The following is a 7,512-nucleotide window of genomic DNA, read 5'->3' as shown; positions in this document are numbered from 1 at the left end:
TTTTAGTAGAGACGAGGTTTCACCATGTTGACCAGGATGGTCTCGATCTCTTGACCTCGTGATCCACCCGCCTCGGCCTCCCAAAGTGCTGGGATTACAGGCATGAGCCACCGCGCCCAGCCCACTATCTTGTTTTTCATATAATTAGAGTACTACCATGACATTTCTTTTTTGTGGGTTTTTTTTGAGACAGTATCTCTCTATTGCCCAGGGTGGAGTGCAGTGGTGCAATCCTGGCTCACTGCAACCTCTGTCTCCCGGATTCAAGAGATTCTGATGCCTCAGCCTCCTGAGTAGCTAGAACTAAAGGTATATGCCACCATGCCCGGCTAATTTTTGTATTTTTAGTAGAGACAGGGTTTCACCACATTGGTCTTGAACTCCTGGCCTTGTGATCTGCCTGCCTCAGCCTCCCAAAGTGCTGGGATTACAGGCATGAGCCACAGTACCCGTCCATTTAATAATTTAATAATAGCTACTATCTTGTTTTTCATATAATCAGAGTACTACCATGACATTTCTTTATTGTGGGTTTTTTGTTTTGTTTTGTTTTGTTTTTGAGACAAAGTCTTTCTCTGTTGCCCAGCCTGGAGTGCAGTGGTGCAACCTTGGCTCACTGCAACCTCCACCTCCCGGGTTTAAGTGATTCTCATGCCTCAGCCTTCCAAGTAGTGGGACCAAAGGTGGGTACTACCACAACTGGCTTTTTGTCTTTTTAGTAGAGACGAGGTTTTGCTATTTTGGCCAGGCTGGTATCGAACTCCTGGCCTCAAGTGATCCACCCACCTCAGCCTCCCAAAGCACTGGGATTACAAGTGTAAGCCACTGCACCCAGTCTGATATTTCATATTAGAGAAAAATGTATGTTTGTTATGACCTGATTATTTATGCTTAAAAATTCAAGTTGTTTGTTCTCCTTACTATTACAATTAGAATAATAGTAGATGGCTTTTTCACATAACCTGAAAAATAAGTTTTCTCTGTGATTTAGATCTTTCCCATGAATTTCCCATAAAAATATACCAACTTATCAATTTAAATATTATGAACACATTTTCAAAATGTTAAAATACGTTTTAAGGGAAACAGATTTCAGAGCTTTCTGATTAATCCTTAAAATTCCTGATGTGTCACATCTTTTTTATATATGTGTATATATATGAAATTATATATATGTTTTTGTTTGTTTTGAGACAGTCTCAAACTCCTGACCTCAGGTGATCCGCCCACCTCAGCCTCCCAAAGTTTTGGGAAAACAAGCATGAGCCTGGCCCATCTTTTTCCTATATAACTTTTTAAAATAAATTAAAAGTTGTAGATTTGGGGACAAAAAAATGTTCTAAAATTAAGTGGCAGGTGCCTGGAGTTCCAGCTACTTGGGAGGCTATGGCAGGAGGATCACTTGAACCCAGGAGTTCAAAGCCAGCTTGGGCAATATAGCAAGATCCCATCTCTAAAAAACAAATGAATAAATGAAATAAAATTTACTGTGGTGACTGACGGTAGAATGTCTCTGTGAAAGCACTAAAAATCATTGAATCATGAATACTAAATGGCTGACTTATATGGTATATGAATTATATTGCGATGACACTGTTCTCTTGGTTTTGTGTTTTTGTTGTTTATTTATTTATTTATTTTTTAAAGACGGGGATTCACCATGTTGGTCAGGCTGGTCTTGAACTCCCAACCTCAGGGGATCCGCCCGCCCTGGCCTCCAAAGTGCTTGGATTACAGGCGAGAGCCACCGCACCCGGCCGGTTTTGTTTTGTTTTTTAAGAGACAGGGGTCTTGTTATGTTGCCCAAGTTGAACTCAAACTCCTGGACTCAAGTGATCCTCCCACCTTGGCCTCCTGAGTAGGAAATATAGGTCTGCACCGCTGCACCTGTTTTGTTTTGGTTTTTAAGTTGCAGAGAATCCAAAATGAATAAATATCCCCGTCCATTTAAACTAGTATTTTCTCTCAAAGGACCCAGACTTCAGTTTTGTGTCTCTTATCAACTGTGTTCTATGTAAAAAACAAAGACAAAAAAAAAAATAATAATACCTTAGCCTAAGACATGTCTGTGGCCTCTTTTCTTTCTTTTTTTAAACCTGGCAGCAAAACCCTTTTGTCTTTGTGCTCTATATCCATGGTAGCAGTCTTTTCTAGTTAGAATTCTTCATGGTAGATGAGGATATAAACCAACCAACTTTGAAAGGCTTTACCTCAATTACCCAGATGCCCTGGTAGGACTCTTCTCTTGCTCCTTCTCCACTACAAACATGGACCTTGTCTATTTATTTTATAGGAGAAAGTTACCATTACAGTATAGTTTGCCTCAGTAACAGGCTCTCATTGGCTACCCTGACTTGTCAACCTGTTTCTCTTTGTGCAGGCCCGACTCTTCCTATGTGACTTGAGCTAAAGCAAAAGGCTCAAGTTCAAACTGAAAGCTCCCCATTCCACAAGAGTGAAAAAATAACCCCACTGTCCCCCTAACTTGAACCTCAATAAAAATAGATCACCACAAAAACTGGAAGTACTCCTTAGTCTCCTCCCTTGAGTTTGCGGCAGACTTCCAGATACTTCCAAAACCACACAGTAATGAAATACACTGCTCTTTTGGCTATGTTACAGTGATTTGGAGAAGGCTTCTAGAATGTAGCAGATGTAGACACTTCCTCTCCTGGGCTCCTGCCAAAGCACAAGGCTTTTTCAAAAGCCTGAGCTGTCTGAAGAGTCTAGAATTTTCTGTTTAAACAGATTTCTATCATAATTTTCTTCATGAATAAACGCTATTTGCAGAAAATATAAATGTTTTCACTGTACTCACAGAAGGCTAATCACAAAGGTTGTCTAAGCTTTTAACTCTGATAAGAGAGTTTAGATTTGTCAGAAAAGAGGTTATTTTGCCATTGCTAAAATATATTGTCACTAAAGTTTTTTTGTCATTTCTCATTGTCCTTAAATCTCACAAGGAATTAAAAGCCATTAGTCTACAGAAATAACTAAAAAGAAGCTTAAGATGGCATTTTTCTTTGACTATAATAGCTTCTTCTTCGAATACAATACATATTTTATATATAGATATACATTTTTTTTGCGGATCATAGGAAGTTTATTGTGTCTTTAAGAGACAATGCAGACTCCTTGTCAAGGGAAAGGTCTTTCAGAAACAGGAACCGCCATTTGGATGTGATGCTCATTTGTCATTTTCATAGGCAGCTGGATTCTTCCTCCTGGATCTCTCAAACTCTTGAGTCCCCCATGTGTAGATAAGATAAAACACTACAAACGGCCTCACCACGCAAAGGCCGAGTGTGGCGCAGCACGTTGGGGATTCCTTTAGAGAAGACGTGTGGGAAGGCACGCTGCTCTGAAAGGTGACAAGCTGTTATGAGATCACATGCCGCATCCGCCGTCAGATTCCCAAACTCGCAGCCCATGGTGGCGGTGGCCAGGGGTCACTTAGCCCTCCGCAGTCACCGATCCGGCAGACTCCTAGCTTGAAAATATTTTAAGAATGACAGAGCCAGAGCCAGACTGGGCACGGTGGCTCATGCCTGTAATCCCAGCACTTTGGGAGGCGATTGCTAAAATATATTGTCACTAAAGTTTTTTTGTCATCTCTCATTGTCCTTAAATCTCACAAGGAGTTAAAAACCATTAGCCTATGGAAATAACTAAAAATAAGCTTAAGAGGGCATTTTTCTTTGAATAGCTTCTTCGAATATTATATCTATACGTATATATGTGTGTGTATTTATTTATTTTTTTTTTTTGCAGACCACAGGAAGTTTATTGTGTCTTTAAAAGAGATAATGCAGATTCCTCTTCCAGAACTGTCATTAGGATGCATTGCTCATTTGTCATTTTCATAGGCAGCTGGATTCTTCCTCTTGGATCTCTCACTCTTGAGTTCCCGAATTGTAGATAAGAAAAAACACTACAAACGGCCGCACCATGCAAAGGAAAGGCTCCCGAGTGCGGCTCAGCACGTTGGGAATTCCTTTAGAGAAGACATGAGGGAAGGGGCGCTGCTCTGAAAGGTGACAAGCTGTAGGAGATCACATGCCGCATCCACGTCAGATTCCCAAACTAGTGGCCCATGGTGGCGGCCGCCAGGGGTCACTTAGTCACCGATCTGGTGGACTCCTAGCTTGAAAATATTTTAAGAACGGCAGAGCCAGGCCGGGCGCGGTGGGAGGCTGAGGCAAGTCGATCACAAGGTCAGGAGACCATCCTGGCTAATACGGTGAAACCCCATCTCTACTAAAAATACAAAAAATTAGCTGGGCGTGGTGGGAAGCCTGTAATCTCAGCTACTTGGGAGGCTGAGACAGGAGAATTGCTTGAACCCAGGAGGCAGAGGTTGCAGTGAGCCAGGATAGTGCCACTGCACACTCCAGCCTGGGCAACACAGAGAGACTCCATCTCACAAAAAAAAGGAGGAGGAGGAGGACAGAACCTATATAAAAATTCAAAACAATCACAGAAAGAAAGAATAAATAACTTTACCTTACATCATGTTTCAAAATTAATCAACAAAACAAAGTAAAACAAATAGCAACAATGGAAAAGTTATCAGATCGCTAAAAGCAGAGAGTTTCTAAACTTAATTTTAAGAAAATGGCCAGGCACAGTGGTTTGCACCTGTAATCCCAGTACTTTGGGAGACAAGAGGATCATTTGAGCTCAGGAGTTTGAGACCACACTGGGCAACACAGCAAGATCTCATTTCTATTAAAAAAATAAAAAAATTAGCTGGGCATGGTGGCACACGCCTGTGGTCCCAAGCTACTTGGGTGGCTAAGGAAGGAGGATCACTTGAGACCAGGAGGTTGAGGCTGCAGTGAGTCATGATCTTGTCGCTGCTCTCCAGCCTGGGCAACAGAGTGAGACCCATCTCAAAAAAAAAAATAAATAAATAAAAATCAGTAAGAAAACCACTATGATGCTAATAGACAAGTGGATAAAAAACTTGGAACTCACAAAAAATAACAGTAACTAGCTAGCTCAACAAAAAATGCTCAAACTTATTAGTAATTAATGACATAAAATACCATTTTTGCCCATCAAGTGAACAATTAACGAGCAAAATTATTTAATGACATTGTTATATGCCAAGAAACTTAAAATGAAAACACATCCTTTAACTTGTAGAGTTAAATGAAAAAACAAGATTTAACAATTATCAACATACAACCTTGGTGGAACCTATAGTGACTAAGATTATGTTTTCATTACCCCAACAGAAAGTTATAAATACTGATCAAAACAAAGAAAAAATTAACATTATAATATGGTTATAACTATGCAAGAACATAAACAGAGGAAATTCACCACAGTGTAACTGTCTCTGGATAGCAGAATAAGAGGTAGTTTCCTTTTACACCTCTGTATTTTCCAGACATCCTATAGTATATTTTATAGTGACAAAAAAATTAACTTTGTACAAAATAATAAATCTAAAGCATTAACTCTCATATTAAGGTACCCCAAACCTTTCAAGAAGTAGTTAATTATTCGCTAACAAATACTATAAGCTTTTGAGCATGTTCCATTTTCTAGTTCTACAAGCCTCTACATTTCACTTTATCTTCTTCAAAGTTACCTAAATCTAAACTGGGTGCAGTGGCTCACACCTGTAATCCCAACACTTTGGGAGGCTAAGGCGGGAGAATAACTGGAGGCCAGGAATTTGAAACCAGCCTGGGGCAACACAGGGAGACCCCAATTCTATTAAAAAATATTGAGGCCAGACGCAGTGGCTCATGCCTGTAATCCCAACACTTTGGGAGGCCGAGGCAGCCAGATCACGAGCTCAAGAGATCAAGACCATCCTGGCCAACATGGTGAAACCGTCTCTACTAAAAATACAAAAATTAGCTGGGCGTGGTGGTGGCGGCGCACACCTGTAGTGCCACCTACCCAGGAGACTGAGGCAAGAAGGCCTGAACCCAGAAGGCAGAGGTTGCAGTGAGCCAAAATTGCGCCACTGCACTCCAGCCCAGCAACAGAGTGAAAGACTCTGTCTCCAAAAAAAAAAAAAAAAAAAAAAAAATTAAATATAGCCAGGTGTAGTGGTAATCCCAGCTACTCAGTAAGCTGAGGCTGGAGGATCACTTGAGCCTGAGAGGTGGAGGCTGCAGTGGGCCCTGAATGTACCACCACACTCTAGCCTGGGTGACAGAGTGAGACTATGTATCTATAAAAATTATAGTAAAAATAAAGAGAATTTGAAAGCAACCCAATTATCTAACAGTGAACTACGCTGCCAGAGTAGCACGCTTTCCCATTCTATTTCCTCCTACAGTTAGATAAAAGACCCAGAGTAGGTCAGTCTTTGGCTTTCATTCTCATTAACGTAACGGTTGCGGGATGGCCTTGTGAATGGTAGAAAGCAGCTCCTTCTGGAGTTGCTAAGCTCAGAGAATGTGAATTTGAGGCTGCCCTGTGACCATCTTTCTCACTTGTCTAGGATCTACAAGTCATACAGAGACAAGCAGTTCCAACCCTCAGGGCCCTGATTATTTGCAACTATTGCTTTGAATCTGTAAGCTACTACAATAATCTCCCAATCCACCTAAGAAAGCCTATAAATTCCTTTTTGCTTAAGCTAATTCAAGTTGGATTTCTGTCACTTAAAATAGGAAGTTCAGACCCATACAACATTATTCCAAACTAACATGCCTACCCAAGCTAGATAATAAAAATGAAGATAGACCTGTATGGCAGTGCTTCTCAAACTTTAGCTATACCAGAATCACCTAAAGGTCTGAGGAGCTGAGATATTTTGTACAAGTTTCCAGGCAATGCTGACAGTGCTGGCTGGGGGATCACAGTTTGAGAACCACTGGATAGAGGAAACACCCTATGAAATCACCTCTGCATTTAAAATAGACTTTACTTCAACTTATCTTACGTAAAAGTATCTAACTGTATGTCTAATTACTCTAGGGAATGGCTCTCTAATCTGTTTTAATACTATGTCTCATTCATCCATGTTCATTCAGAAACTTTAAGTGACACGTTAATAGGCAAACATCTTTATCAATCACAGGTTTTTTTAAACTGGTTTCCTTATGGTGTCTTACCTTTATTAGTCTACCTTCATTCAGATAGCAGCTTGCAAAGCAAATCATTATAGAACATCAAACAGTCAACTATCCCAAAAGACATTATGACTTTATCGAAAATTATAAAATATAAATAATTTCTTTTCTAAGTCTTCAAACAAGCTTGAAAAAGAAATTAAAGGCTGGGCGCAGTAGCTCACGCCTATAATCCCAGCACTTTGGGAGGCCAAGGCAGGCAGATCATCCGAAGTCGGGGAGTGACCAACATGGTCACTAAAAATACAAAAAATTAGCCAAGCCTGTGGTAGTGCATGCCTGTAATTCTAGCTACTTGGGAAGCTGAGGCAGGACAATTGCTTGAACCCGGCAGGCGGAGGTTGTGCTGAGCCAAGATCGTGCCACTGCACTCCAGCCTGGGCAACAAGAGTGAGACTCTGTCTCAAAAAAA

At 40.7% G+C, this 7,512-nt stretch overlaps 1 protein-coding gene and 2 pseudogenes across 8 annotated transcripts in view; all 3 read right to left on the bottom strand.

The window, feature by feature from the left end:
• P4HA1 (prolyl 4-hydroxylase subunit alpha 1) overlaps nt 1–7,512 on the bottom strand; it is a 68,008-nt gene that overhangs the window by 42,592 nt on the left and 17,904 nt on the right. The gene's annotated exons all lie outside the window — the stretch shown is intronic.
• Nucleotides 3,080–4,095, bottom strand: LOC108304015 (annotated as a pseudogene). The gene has a single exon (XR_005200146.1). The product of XR_005200146.1 is annotated as a cytochrome b-c1 complex subunit 8-like (transcript).
• LOC119471146 lies at nt 3,083–3,431 on the bottom strand (annotated as a pseudogene).

Source organism: Cebus imitator, unplaced genomic scaffold (genome assembly GCF_001604975.1).
Source record: "Cebus imitator isolate Cc_AM_T3 unplaced genomic scaffold, Cebus_imitator-1.0 Scaffold52, whole genome shotgun sequence".
NCBI classification, from domain to species: Eukaryota; Metazoa; Chordata; class Mammalia; order Primates; family Cebidae; genus Cebus; species Cebus imitator.
This window is presented reverse-complemented; position numbering and strand designations above follow the sequence as displayed.